Below are 15860 nucleotides of genomic sequence, written 5' to 3' on the forward strand. Positions count from 1 at the left end.
CAAATTAAATTTCAATATATAATTAAATCAATAACATAAAGTATATCTGAAATGACACTCTTTACAAAAAAAATTCATTATTAAGGAGGCACTCTTTAAAGAATTTGCATTATTCATTCAACATTGTGTTGATTAATCACGCAATGGGATGATCTCACCTCTATAAATTTAGAGCCAAACCAACCGTCTAGCCCAAAGAAAGAGCAACAAGACATTTGATCAAATTATCCCTATAACATAAGTAAAGTTGATGTTCATCCCACCGAACACCTTGAGGAGATCTTCAAACAGATAAGCTTATCAAAGGAAAATTATAATCAATCAAAATAATAATAATAATAATAATAATAATAATAATAATAATAATGCTTACCTGTTACTTTTCAATTCTCTCAACCACCATTGATAGATAATTGTTTTCCATGCTGCCTTTTGTAAGGTCGAACCTTATAATTTGATGACTCTAGTATTAATGTACGCTGGCCATCTACTCCAGCATCAACGCCAACATGTGATCACTTGTGCTAGTTTATTTACTTTGTATTTTGTAATTATAGTAATAGTAGTTGTCTGTTAACCGATCCTTAATCTTAGTGATTAGGATCAGTCTTTTTACTTAGATTAGATTCAATCCCCTTAATGTCAGGATTGATAGTTACTAGTTTTACGATATATTTGTGTACTCGGGTTGTTCTCATTGCAACCCTAATCGCCGCTTTGTGCTGATTCTCTTTGTAAGAATCGTTTCTTAGTGAAAACATCTTTGTGATAACTTTGTTTGTTCTTTCTTGTTTGTATCTAATCTACGAACCTTCAAGTGGTATCACAACAAGTTTTCTGATACATTCAAGATATCATATCTCCTTCATCCCAATACCATCCTAAATCCTCAACAACAAACAAAATTCCATTATTCGATGAAAATAATTTTGCCATGTGGAAGACAAAAGCTTTGGTTGTTCTTGAAACCATGGACTATGACATGCTACACATCGTCAATCACGGTCCACACTTTCCCATGTACCAACCCATGGTTGATAATGCACCCACTGTTGGATTGAAGCAGAAACCGAAGACAAGCTATGATGAAGAAGATAAAAGACTCATAAGTCTAGATGTGAAAGCAAGGGTTGCCATTGGAAATTCCCTTCCTTACCACATTTATCACCTGGTTAAGAACTGTGAATCTGCACAAGAAATTATAGAGACACTGACAGTTGCCTACAAAGGCACTGTAGAAGTTCAAGCAATATAAATCAACAACTTGAATCTGAGATATGATAACTTATTTTCTCAACAAGGTGAGACACTAACTCAAATCTTTAACATGTTTAACTGTTTAGTTAATGATATGCGCAGGTTTGGGCACCACTAAACACTCATCTCAGTTGGTGCTAAAGTTCTTGGATTCCTTGGGCAAAAGCAAGGAACATTACGTTGATGTTCTCATGAACAAAGAGAAGATCAAAACCATGGATCTAAACTCACTATTTGGCTATCTGCGTAACTATGAAGAAACCAAGGCTCTTTGTAAAGACATCATGAAGGACCCCAACAAGGAAAATTTTGTGGCTTTGTTCTCAATAAAGGAGATGTCTGTCAGTGACTCTGAAGCATCAGATCAGCATGAAACTTCTGATGATGTTTACTCAGATGAGTTAGTTGCAAGCGCTACACTCATTGTTAAATGCTATGAAGAAAGCAGGTCGAGTGGGTGTAAGAAGCTTCAGTCTAGAGGAAGCAGCTCATCAGCGAGAAAGAATGTCGCTGACAGAGAGGATGATGGAAAGTGCTTCAACTGTGGAAGCACTGATCACCTTGCCAGGGAATGCAAGGTAAAGAAAGCATCTCAAAACTCAAAAGCTACAAAGTGATGTACAAGAAGCGGCTGGCTCATATGAAGAAAGAAAACATTCCTCTTCCTAAATCACTTGTTGCTAAACAGGAGAAAACTGGGGAATGGGTAGATGAAGAAGAGTCTTATGAAGACGATGAGCCAAAAGGGAAGTGTCTAATGGCTAGCATCGATGAATTTCACACTGAGGAGTCTAGTAGCAGTTCCAACACATTCGACGCTGATCTTTCTCAAGCTGCCAGGGACTCAAAGATGCAAGACTGGGACTCTTGTTCCATGTATCAGGTTAAGAAATTTGTCAATTACTCCTCTAATGAAAAATTCGACATGTCTGATTATTTGCGTTTTGATCTTGAAAAATCTAACTCAGAAAAGTTCATACTTAAATCATAGATTAAGGTTTTAAAGGAAAAACTGATTGTCGCTGAAAATTCTCACCCACTTTTGAATAAAGAAAACACAAATATGTCTTTATCAAACAAATTCTTCTTCACTGAAAAGGAAAAATCTGATGAACTTGCCAAAAAGTTACAACTTATAGTTCACAATTGGGCACATTCACATTTCAAGTTAAACAAAACAATAAACGCTCAAATTCCTGATCAGTGTGAGAATATTTTTGATGGCAATATTGATGATGTTGTAAAAATACTCGAACATATTGAATCTGAACAAAATTTTGACGCTGCTTGTGATCTTGAAAAGGACTTTAAAACTATATTTGTCAGTACCACTTTTATAAACCAAATTTTAATTGAGAAACATTGTGTCACTAACTTATATGGACACTGAAGGTAAATCTCACTTGTCCGCTCTCGATCCTTCCCAACAACCTCCAAATTGAAAATATATGTTGACTTCAACTAAAATCTTGGTGAATGAAATTCTTAGTGAATTTCCTCAATGCACTGTAAGTGACGTTGACACTCACTATCTTTAAAATACTTCCGACACTCATGAGTCATCCAACTTATCAGTGTGTAGTGACAGTATTTCTTCACAGTGCAACGTATCTGGTTCCTGAACAAAATAAAGGATTTTTAAATTAAATGAATAGGATTCCACTCACTAGAAGCCAAATTTTAAAAGAAATCAAAAAGCAAGTTTTAAAAGGAGAAATACTAGAATCAGGGTATGTTATCATTATGGAGACTCTTCACACAAGGTCTGCAAGTACACATTTGAAGAGAATACTAAACGTGCTAAAACCATCATAGTTCAAAATAACAAATGGACCAAAAAGGAAAATTCTCTAAATTGTCTTCCTAATGAATGCTATATAATATTTTCCTTCCTAAGAGACCCATTGAAAAATGGTTCAGTGTGCGCTAATGTGTGCTTTAGTACTGCAAGGTCAAGAGCATATCTGGTACTTAGACAATGGATGCTCGAGACATATGACAGGATTTAAGTCTCTCCTATATGATTATCTAAACAAAAATGGCCCTACAGTAACATATAAAGAACAAACAACAAAGTTATCACAATGATGTTTTTACTAAGAAATGATTTTCACAAAGAGAATCAACACAAAGCGGTGATTATGGTTGCAAGGAGAACAACCCGAGTACACAAATATATAGCAAAACTAGTAACTAATAATCCCGACATTAAGGGGATTGAATCTAATATATTTAAACAGACTTAGCCTAATCACTAAGATTAAGGATCAATTAACTGATAGCTACTATTAATATAATTACAAAATACAAAGTAAATACACCAGCACAAGTGATCACACGCTGGCGTTGGCGCTGGAGTAGATGGTCAGCGTACATTAGTACTTGAATCATCAGATTATAAGGTTAGACCTTACACTCTCCCCCAATCTGATGATGTCAAAACTAATTCTAATTGCAATTGTTAGCTTCATCCAAAATTTCTAGCTTCATCCACTGGAAGTTATCTCCTTTAAGCTCTTCAATGTTCTTGCTTAGTTCCAGTGAGACCAGCCAGTGATAATCTTGTTCCACTTCTTCATGACTCATGCACTCCAAACGAAGATGAAACAGATGCTCAATGGAGTAGTGTGAAGTTCTTCAGTGCATTGAAAGCACAATTGATTTTGTTCATCGAGATAGAAAATGTCATGTTCAGGATCTCGAATGAACTAATGTTAAGTTGGCTCAACACCCAATGGCAACCTGTTTTTGATGTAGACAGTGCCAAAAAGAAGAAGAAACTTGGTTTTTTTGGACTTTCGTTGCCTTGGAGTTGAAGCTGAGAAAGAAGACTGAGAAGGACCAGCTGAAGACACTAAATTTAACTTCTTTACTTTGGAGATCATTTGTTGCAGTGCCAACTTCAGCTCATGAGCATGAATACCTTTGTAATTGAAAATTAAATTTTGAATCTAAATCCACTCGCTGTAACCATACTTGACCAATTCTCGAGCAAACACAATTCCAATGTATTCATACTCACTCTTCTTTCTAATTAGATGAACCTTCAGAGATTTATCATTGGGTTTAGAGCACCTGACCTTTAATACAGGGTCAGGTTTAATTCTTTGAGTTAGAAGGTACTCTTCTTTCTGTCAATGCGAGCATTCAGCTCCCAAACCCTTTTCCGTTGTTCCACCATGTTGTTGAAGTGCTAGAGATTTAAATTTTGTTCATTAATGCCTACCTCAGCAGAAGAATACTTTAGCGCAAGTTTAGAGGAACGACATTCAACATTCTCCTGATGCTTAGATGCATTATGCTCAGTGAGAATTTATCTGATTTCCTCAACTGGGAATCTCCAGTCCCTGGCCAATGTGTCTAAACTGACTGTGAGCTTCATTTTCTTGTTGGAAGGAGCAGAGGAGCCTTCACTATTAGCATCATGAACTCCCTCTGAGAAGGAGGTGATCTTCCTTTTCCTTATGATGAGATGGTCATCATCAGACTCAACATCACTATCATTGCCTTGAGGAATCTCCCCCTCATGAGTAGCTTCTGGATAAACAGTGTTTAGAGGCACAACTCATGACATGAAGTCCATATCCAGAAAACCTTCATCATCATCAGTGTTAGGCTGATCCTTTTCATCTTTAGAATTGTCAGCATACACTACTATTTGTTTATCATTCTCCCCCTTTTTGGCATCATCAATATGTTGAGGAGACCCTGGAGGTGTGTTGAGTGGGGGAGAAGGAATTGGGGGAGGATGATTTGAAGGAGGAGGAGGTTGAAATGGAGCTCGAGGATTGTTACCAGAAGGAGGAGGTGGTGGTGGTGGCTGATCATCGTGATGAAATCTAGAGGGAGAATCAGTGATATCTTCAGTGTCATCTACCATAGATACGATGCGCTTTATGTGAGCCACATCAGGCTCAAGATTGCTCAGACGTTGTCCCAATGACTCATTCAAGTTAACCAACAGTGTAAGCTTGGAAAGAACATTTGATAAAAAATAAGGAAAACTTGAGTTTGATAACGTCTATTATATATATATATATATATATATATATATATATATATATATATATATTTATGACGTTTTCTTATTATTTTATACTAAGTTTTTATGCTATTTAGAACTAAGAGGTACTTATAATGTTTAAATATACATTTTACATGTATAAATTGTTGCTAGAGCGGAAACGATGTGAAAAAGACGAAAATTGGAAATGGATTGCAAAAAGTGGAAGAGAGGCTGAAGAGGCCCACTACGCCAACGGAATGGGGGTACGCCCAGTGTACGCTAAGTTCAACGAGTATGTCCAACGTAACTTTGGAGTACGCCCAACGTTGTAACACCCATAAAATTCAGGCCAATTTAAAACATTTTAACCCATTCAAAAACCATTAAGTTATTACAACTTGTTTTCAAAATATTTAAACATCAGAGTATCCCCAGAACCAAATCACAAAATCATGAAATATGAGGAGCGGTACGATCACGCCTTTGCCTTGCCACGATCACCTGATGTACCTGAAACAATAAACTGAAAACCGTAAGCTCGAAAGCTTAGTGAGTTCCCCCAAAATACTCGTACACACATAACCATACACATACAACAATGAACAACATACTATGGGTCCAATCAACAGTCAGGTTGGAATACCCCAGGCCCTCAACCGTCGGGTTGGAATGCCAACATACTACGAGTCCAATCATCCTCGGGATGAAATACTCTCGGCCCACAACCATCGGGTTGGAATGCCCATACACCTATACATACAATAACTACTACGGGTCCAATCATCCCTCGAGATGGAATACCCCAGGCCCTCAACCATCAGGTTGGAATGCGCACCTACTATGAGCCCAATCATCCTACCGGGATGGAATACTCCTGGCCCTCAACCATTAGGTTGGAATGCCCACCTACTATACATACAATAGCTACTATGGGTCCAATCATCCCTCGGGATGGAATACCCCAGGCCCTCAACCATCAGGTTGGAATGCCCACCTACTATGAGTCCAATCATCCTACCGAGATGGAATACTCCTGGCCCTCAACCATCGGGTTGGAATGCCCACACACTAGCAAACATGTGCACCTATTAAATAATCATATAACAGTCTACAAGACAACATACTAGGGCCCTATCATCCTACCGGGATGGAATACCCTCTACTACTGCTCAACATGTGCACATATAACAGGTAATCTCCTACCAACATACAGACAGTCAGACCAACTACAGGTCACTAAGCATAGCCACATCCAATCTACCAGAATACCGATCTAACAGAGCATACCATCATATAGCCATCCTATCTACCAGGATGCCAACTAACATAACACAGCAGTAACTGTCTCAAATAACAAATCAAAGGGTCGGCCTTGGTGCCTTAGACCCTTAGGTATAGTGAGGATAACTCACCTTGAAACTGCCGAGCCGAACCACGAAAGCACAATCCCGAAGCACTGCCCCAAACTCCAATACCTAAAGCCATCAATGATCCATTGACATAAATATCCGAATTACCATAATACCCTTGAAGGTCAAACTGGTCAAAGTCAAAGTCCTGGCCAAAGTCAACCTTCCTAATTGACCCTGCTCGCCGAGTCAACCTGCTGACTCGCCGAGTTCCTAACTCAGAAAACTCTCATATCACGACTCGACTCGCCGAGTCACCCCATGGCTCGTCGAGTTCAACAATCTCTGAGTCCTATCATGTCCAACTCACAGAGTCACCACTCAACTCGCTGATCTGAGTCTTAACCAGAAGAGGTTGGGGTTTTGCGTTCCTCCAACTCGTCGAGCCCATGCCTATCTTCAACAGACTCGTCGAGTCCAACAATAGACTCGCCGAGTCTCTTCAGTCCTTTATTCATACAGAGGCTTTTCGAGTCATGTAGGGGCTCCAAACTGTAGATCCACTCTTCTAGAGCATGACTCCCACATAAAGTTGCAAACTTTACGTGAAAACAAAGAGCTATAGGCCCAAATCAATCTAGGGCTAAGGTTTAAGACAAGGATGCTTCACCAACAAGCCAAAGGCTGATACTTTGTGAGTTTCTGGACTAAGACAAGTCTAGATCTGAAGTAGCAACCTCAGATCTAGACCCCTAACCCGAAATAGATCTTTAACATGCCAAAATGGCCCCAAATCTCATTCTTGAATAGATATAAATGCAATAGAGTCAAGGTAACAGCTTGTTACCTCCAAAATATGCCCAAGCTGAAGTAGATTCTGGATCTATACCAATCCCTTGATGCTAGCCTCTTGATCTTCAAGCTCCCTCCTCAAAACTCCTCCTCCAAAGCTCAAATCTCTTTAACAATGGAAGCTCACACGATTTTAGGGTTTACTGACTCCCAAGGGCAATAAGGAGGCTGAAGGGAGGACATATGGTCCTTTAAATAGGGTGCAACCCGTAAGATTAGGGTTTTCTCTTTTCAGCACCAACTCGTCGAGTCCAGCCACCGACTCGGCGAGTTGGTCACTTAACTCGCGACCAGAACCCACTCCGACTCGACGAGTAAGCATAATTACTCATCGAGTACCTTCTTCAATTTACACTTAAGTCCTTCAACCATACTTCTAAATTTTGGGATGTTACAACTCTCCCCCACTTAAATTAGGCTTCGTCCTAGAAGCCTACTGCAGTATACGATTCTGAATATACCTCTTGCACTGCAGACTCCGATTTCCCAATCAACTCAGGTCCTTCCCGACCCTACCACTGTACCCCCTTTTTAAAATAATTTCTTCTCGTGTGGTATCCTTGCCAATACTCCCGGCCGACCACCGGCCTTTTCTACTAAATGTCAGAACACACCAATCCAGTATCACCCGATGATACTGCCACCTTCCTGACATGAACACACCTTCGAGACTTGCGTAAGTTAGACACCACAATAATCCACTGAGCTCTGCTATAACACTAATCCACCTTTCCTTCGCCCAAAATTGGCGATAACCCGGATAACCTGCAATAGGGAATGAATCATGTTCCCATCCCGAATTTATTCCCTTCTACAATGACAGGATACTGCATCCTTCAGCTTCTAGCAACTCCCATGAATCAACCAGCTATATCACATAACCATTCGTACCTAGCCCTATCAGCCTCGGGCTGGAATACCAGGTACGCCTATAACGGGTCTCGTCATCCCAAGGATTGTATACCCTCGCATTCCCACGCATGTTTGGCCCAATCAACCCTCGGGTTGGAATACCTAAACACACCAGGTCCAATAAATCATAGGGTCCGGTCATCCTCATGATGGAATACCCTAGATTGGAATACCACTTATCACATAACCCATGCCTACAACCATACTTGAAGCCCAAGGATCCAACCTTGGACCTCCCTCAATCTACTCTGATTCGACACAACCGAGTGTAACTCACTCAAATCTCGATATCACGTTTACTCCAAACGTACCATGACAGGAAACATTACTCTGGCGATCCCTAGGTCCACGACCTACGACTGGAATATCCTCACACGGTTCTCAGCCTGGTCTAGACTGCTCCCGAGTCTATCAACTCCGCTATCTCTAGCTCCTCTGTCCAAATCTCCAATCTGGAGTTACTCACCTTCTCCTCTTCCAAGGAGACCTGAACCATGACCTCGCATCATCAGTCGGTGCCGAAAGTCGGAACCTCACTCTACATCATCCACTTGTGGAGCACGTCGCTATCCCATAACACATACATATACTCAGAAACTGATTGCATAGCCTACCATCCATAAAGAGTCTTTCACATGCCCCTCAACATTTCCGTCACTTGGGAACAACCCCACTGATTGTTATAGCATAGCAGTATCCTCACTTCTCGCTCAAAGATCCACCATACAGACAAGGTTCTTACCATAACTGGAACGCCTCATCGGACCACTTCCAGTAACCGACATCCAAACTGCGTCAGGCGACATCCTTCCAAACCACGCCCCATCCGAGAATTTCCAATTCTCCCCCACTTAGAGCACTAACTACTGTCTACCAGCGGAAGCTGGTACGCCACTCAATCGTCCCAATCCGAGACAACGAACTTCAAGGGATCCGAGTTCCCGCTGATGATTCTGAATCTCTGGATCATGACCTTCCTCTCTCTTGAATGCATCACCAGATACTACCCCTCTATAATTTCTCAATAATAACTTCTCACTATCATCTACTATGCTCTAATAACTTATGCAGGAAACAAACAACTCATAATAACATGAACAAGATATAGAAGGAAAAGACATACTGGCTGTCACCTCTGGCGCTGTCCCGATCTCCTCGGCCCCAAGCTGATAAGCACGCCCTGGAGCCTTCGGAGGCTCTACTCGACCCTGACCCCCGTTAGTAAGTCTCAACGTGGCTGGTGCTGGGACCTGCGCTGGCCTGGCAGCCAAGAGAGGACACTGGGCCTTCATATGACCCACCTGATCGCAATGATAACAAAGTCGGACTCCGGAAGCTGGAGCCTGCTGCCTGCAATCCCTGGCTATGTGGCCCTCCTTGCCACACTTGTGGCACCCAGAAGAAGATCGACAAACTCCATCATGTACCTTACCGCACTTCCCACAAGTGTTTCAGTGCAGGCTTTCCTGACGATAATCAGCGGCCCTCATCTGTTTCGGCGCAGGCTGCGACTGCACCGGGGCCTGCCTCTGCTCCCTCAGCTGGAGCTCAATCTCTAGCTCGCGCCGCCTGGCGGCCTCCTGCAACTCCAAAAAAGTATCACATCTCTGTGTGGACACAAACTGTCTGATGTCCCTCTTGAGCATGCTCAGATACCGGGTCATCTGAGCCTGCTCCGAAGCAAACTCAGGGCAGAACATTACCCTCTCCGTAAACATCCTGGTGATCTCCGTCACCGACTCTGAATCCTGTCTAAGCTCCAAAAACTCCTGAGCCAATCTCTCCCGCTCAAGCCGCGGAACATAACGGGTACTGAACATGTCTCGGAACTGATCCCAAGTAACCGCAGCCCTCTGCGTGTCAGAATATGATCCCGTAGTCAACCTCCACCAATCCTTCGCCCCGAGCCTCAAAAGATTCAGAGCACAACTCACCCTCTGCTCACCAGGGCACGAACACGTGAAGAAACATCCCTCCACGCCCGACAACCATCTCATCGCAACAATCAGATCCTGAACTCCGTCAAAGGTAGGGGGCTTCGTATTATCGAAGTCCCGGTACTGGAAGCCCTGACCGGCTCCTCCCCCTGCCGCTGTTACAGCCGCTGTAGCTGCCGCGGAAACCGTCTCAGTAAGAGCTGCATAACGATCATCAAAGTACTCCCTCATAGCGGACTTAATAGTCCCGAACAACTCCAGAATCTGACCCCGGACAATCTCGACCACCTCCTCGCGGATGATCTCCCTGACCAGATCCTCTGTCAACATTGGCCCCTCCTGACCGATAATCTCAGGTGCCACTGGGGCCCCCTGATCACCCTGACCTGATCCCGATCCGGATCCAGTCACGACACGCCTCGTAACCACCATACTGAAAATAGAAGAGGAAAAATATCAGATAATCCGCCTAGATAACCGGGGACCAACTCCCTTCTAAACCCTAAGGGTTGTGACTTCCTTGCTACGCGTATGGGTCCTGTGCTTTCAGTAGTACGGGCCCATACTACCTTCCACACCTACCCATATTTGTCTCAAGTATCACCACAATACCCTAATAATATACATAACATAACGAATGCTCAATCCTCACTCTTAGAGGAATGCTAAATATCTCATAACTGGCCTCCCGGCCTCACACAACCCACCCATCCATGAAACTTCCACCAACCCTGCAACTCTTGTGTATGCTAGCCATACATAACGCTGGACCCCATAGACTTTCGAATATTCGATCCTACCCTAAGCCCTAGCCAATGAGAATAGAACATAAGGCCGAATTAAACATTCTCAGGCTATAAGATCTTAATTATACACGGTCGTGATGCATACACACGTAACTACAGTAATGATGTCAATCTCATACAAGGAAAACCCTAGGCTAGCAGGCATCATGTAATCAGACAATTCTATCATGCATTTCCTGAAGATCCCTAGCCTAGTACTAGCATGCTGTTCTAATCATATCACATAATCAAATAACTTGTATGGTATTTTGGGGTCTACTTACTGGCTCTGGCTGATCGTACCCTCTGCATCCTCCTTTACTTATTTTGAAAACCATTTGAAAACCATTTGAAAATCTTTCCTTGATTTGAGACTGGATTCATACGAATGTTCCTCCAATTCACTCAAACCAAGGCTCTGATACCAACTTGTAACACCCAAAAAATTCAGGCCAATTTAAAACATTTTAACCCATTCAAAAACCATTAAGTTATTACAACTTGTTTTCAAAATAGTTTAAACATCAGAGTATCCCCAGAACCAAATCACAAAATCATGAAATATGAGGAGCGGTACGATCACGCCTTTGCCTTGCCACGATCACCTGATGTTCCTGAAACAATAAACTGAAAACCGTAAGCTCGAAAGCTTAGTGAGTTCCCCCAAAATACCTGTACACACATAACCATACACATACAGCAATGAACAACATACTATGGGTCCAATCAACAGTCAGGTTGGAATACCCCAGGCCCTCAACCGTCGGGTTGGAATGCCAACATACTACGAGTCCAATCATCCTTGGGATGGAATACTCTCGGCCCACAACCATCAGGTTGGAATGCCCACACACCTATACATACAATAACTACTACGCCCTTGGGATGGAATACCCCGGGCCCTCAACCATCAGGTTGGAATGCCCACCTACTATGAGCCCAATCATCCTACCGGGATGGAATACTCCTGACACTCAACCATCGGGTTGGAATGCCCACCTACTATACATAAAATATCTACTATGGGTCCAATCATCCCTCGGGATGGAATACCCCAGGCCCTCAACCATCAGGTTGGAATGCCCACCTACTATGAGTCCAATCATCCTACCGGGATGGAATACTCCTGGCCCTCAACCATCGGGTTGGAATGCCCACACACTAGCAAACATGTGCACCTATTAAATAATCATATAACAGTCTACAAGACAACATACTAGGGCCCTATCATCCTACCGGGATGGAATACCCTCTACTACTGCTCAACATGTGCACATATAATAGGTAATCTCCTACCAGCATACAGACAGTCAGACCAACTACAGGTCACTAAGCATAGCCACATCCAATCTATCAGAATACCGATCTAACAGAGCATACCATCATATAGCCATCCTATCTACCAGGATGCCAACTAACATAACACAGCAGTAACTGTCTCAAATAACAAATCAAAGGGCCGGCCTTGGTGCCTTAGACCCTTGGGTATAGTGAGGATAACTCACCTTGCAACTGCCGAGACGAACCACGAAAGCACAATCCCGAAGCACTGCCCCAAACTCCAATACCTAAAGCCATCAATGATCGATTGACATAAATATCTGAATTACCATAATACCCTTGAAGGTCAAACTGGTCAAAGTCAAAGTCCTGGCCAAAGTCAACCTTCCTGATTGACCCTACTCGCCGAGTCAACCCGCTGACTCGCAGAGTTCCTAACTCAGAAAACTCTCATATCACGACTCGACTCGCCGAGTCACCCATGACTCGTCGAGTTCAACAATCTCTAAGTCCTATCATGTCCAACTCACAGAGTCACCACTCAACTCGCTGATCTGAGTCTTAAGCAGAAGAGGTTGGGGTTTTGCATTCTGACTCGCCGAGTCCAAGAACAGACTCGCCGAGTCCATGACAATCTTCAACAGACTCGCCGAGTTGTTCCTCCAACTCGTCGAGCCCATGCCTATCTTCAACAGACTCGTCGAGTCCAACAATAGACTCGCCGAGTCTCTTCAGTCCTTTATTCATACAGAGGCTTTTCGAGTCATGCAGGGGCTCCAAACTGTAGATCCACTCTTCTAGAGCATGACTCCCACATAAAGTTGCAAACTTTACGTGAAAACAAAGAGCTATAGGCCCAAATCAATCTAGGGCTAAGGTTTAAGACAAGGATGCTTCACCAACAAGCCAAAGGCTGATACTTTGTGAGTTTCTGGACTAAGACAAGTCTAGATCTGAAGTAGCAACCTCAGATCTAGACCCCTAACCCGAAATAGATCTTTAACATGCCAAAATGGCCCCAAATCTCATTCTTGAATAGATATAAATGCAATAGAGTCAAGGTAACAGCTTGTTACCTCCAAAATATGCCCAAGCTGAAGTAGATTCTGGATCTATACCAATCCCTTGATGCTAGCCTCTTGATCTTCAAGCTCCCTCCTCAAAACTCCTCCTCCTCCAAAGCTCAAATCTCTTTAACAATGGAAGCTCACACGATTTTAGGGTTTACTGACTCCCAAGGGCAATAAGGAGGCTGAAGGGAGAACATATGGTCCTTTAAATAGGGTGCAACCCGTAAGATTAGGGTTTTCTCTTTTCAGCACCAACTCGTCGAGTCCAGCCACCGACTCGGCGAGTTGGTCACTTAACTCGCGACCAGAACCCACTCCGACTCGACCAGTAAGCATACCTACTCGTCGAGTACCTTCTTCAATTTACACTTAAGTCCTTCAACCATACTTCTAAATTTTGGGATGTTAATAACGTACTGGGCTAGGTGTCCGGATCCAGATCGCGACTTCTTTCTTAGTATGCCCCGCGTAAACCGACTTACGCCCAACGTACGTAAGTCGTTTCCAAAACCTATAAATTGAGATTTTCGGCCAAATTAAAGGAGGAACTCGAATTTCATTGATCCTTGGTCGACAAGTAACCTTCTTACTGCCGTTTTGAGAGTCTAGAAGGCGGCCGGAAGGCCTTTAAGCTGACATGAGCGAAGATCTGAGGGATTAGAGAGCGGATTCATATCAGAGATCATGCAGTTTGTTGTTCTAACCATGATTAGCATTCCACTATGATTCCATTATGTGCTACTTTCTGATTCGGGTGTTAAAACCCTTCGCTTTGTGTTTATGATTGAATTAATCTTTGAGTTTATGGTTTAATTGCTATTTGGATTGTTTATTCTTATTTAATTTATTTTTTCAAGTTTTATTTCAAGATCCATATGTGTTAAAGATTGTTACTTTATTCCCTATTGCTGAATTAATAGAGTTCAGATGACCATTTTGACTGTGTTAATTTGAATCATAGTTGTCCATGACCATTGGTATTTATGACTAGTGTTGGACCAAAACCTAGGGTTAGGAAATAAAGTGGTGAACTTTAATGTGTGTGCATGAGTAGATGACCATTCAATGCATGATTTAACTCCTATCACGATTAGGGTTAACTAAGTTCAAATCTTGCTTAATACGAACTAAATACTAATTTGCATGATTGTTTGTTCACTTGATCAATGAATTAATAGTTGTATTAAAATCAAAGGATTAGTAGTCTGACCATGATGCTAGTTATATTAGGAATCAATGAATAATGAATAAATACCCATTGTATCAGTAGTTAGCCATTATTTTAAGATGTAATTAGTCTAAACCAAAGTACCTAAAGAGATTTGTCTTCTAGTCATGTAACATCTCAAATTTTCAAGCCAAAAATTTCATTTTTAATTTAGTAATTTATAAAATCATTTATCAAAACGCAATCGAGAATATAACAATCCATAACACTATAGTATTCGTGTCTTAAAAATCATATCATCAAGTGGTAGTAAAATCAGAGTACAATCCCATGAATCACAAAATGCGGAAAACTGATGTGTGTGTGATGTACAGCTACCGCGCCGGCTCCTTCCCCTTTGCTGAAGAGGTACCTGAAACAAAACTAAAACTGTAAGCACAAAGCTTAGTGAGTTCCCCCATCATACCACATACCATACAATCACATAGCATACATACTGTCGGGAAATTCTGTGGTGCCCGACCTACCCTGTCCGACCATTCTGGGGTGCCGACCTACCCGTGTAAGGCCATTCTGGGGTGCCGACCTACCCGTGTCAAGCCATTCTGGGGTGCTGACCTACCCGTGTCAAGCCATTCTGGGGTGTTGACCTACCTGTCGGTCCTAACAAATGAACTTCGGGGACTAATTCACCCCCTCCTACTACTACCACACATGTCATAACATAATCACATTGCCTGGCATATCTGGGGTGCCCGACCTACCCTTCGGTCCTAACGACCGAACTTGGGGACTCTTCCCCTCCTACCACTATCACATATAACATATCATGCTAACACATAAACATACCAGGTAGTAGCAAACCAGACAATTATCACAAAGACAATTATCTCAACTATAATCAACTACTAGTGGGCCGGCCTTGGTGCCTTAGACCCACTTCTACTGGAAGGTAACACACCTCGAAAACTGAGTGTCGAATCTCGCGGATAGCAGTCTCTAACAGCTGCTCTGATGACTCCCGCCTAACATAAACACATTAACACCCGATCAGAGTCTGTAACATAACTTGGGGTAAAATAACCATTTTACCCCTTGGTCCAATTGGGACATTCAAGAGTCCCAATTCTAATCTATTAAGCCCAGTCCTCCAATGGCCTATTAAAGACCCCTTAAGGTCTACTAATTGCCCAATTCCTGATTTGGGCCTCATCCCCTAATTGGGCCCAAAAGCTCCAAGGTT

Source organism: Lactuca virosa, chromosome 8 (genome assembly GCF_052849685.1).
Source record: "Lactuca virosa cultivar CGN04683 chromosome 8, Lactuca_virosa_CGN04683_v6, whole genome shotgun sequence".
Taxonomy (NCBI): domain Eukaryota; kingdom Viridiplantae; phylum Streptophyta; class Magnoliopsida; order Asterales; family Asteraceae; genus Lactuca; species Lactuca virosa.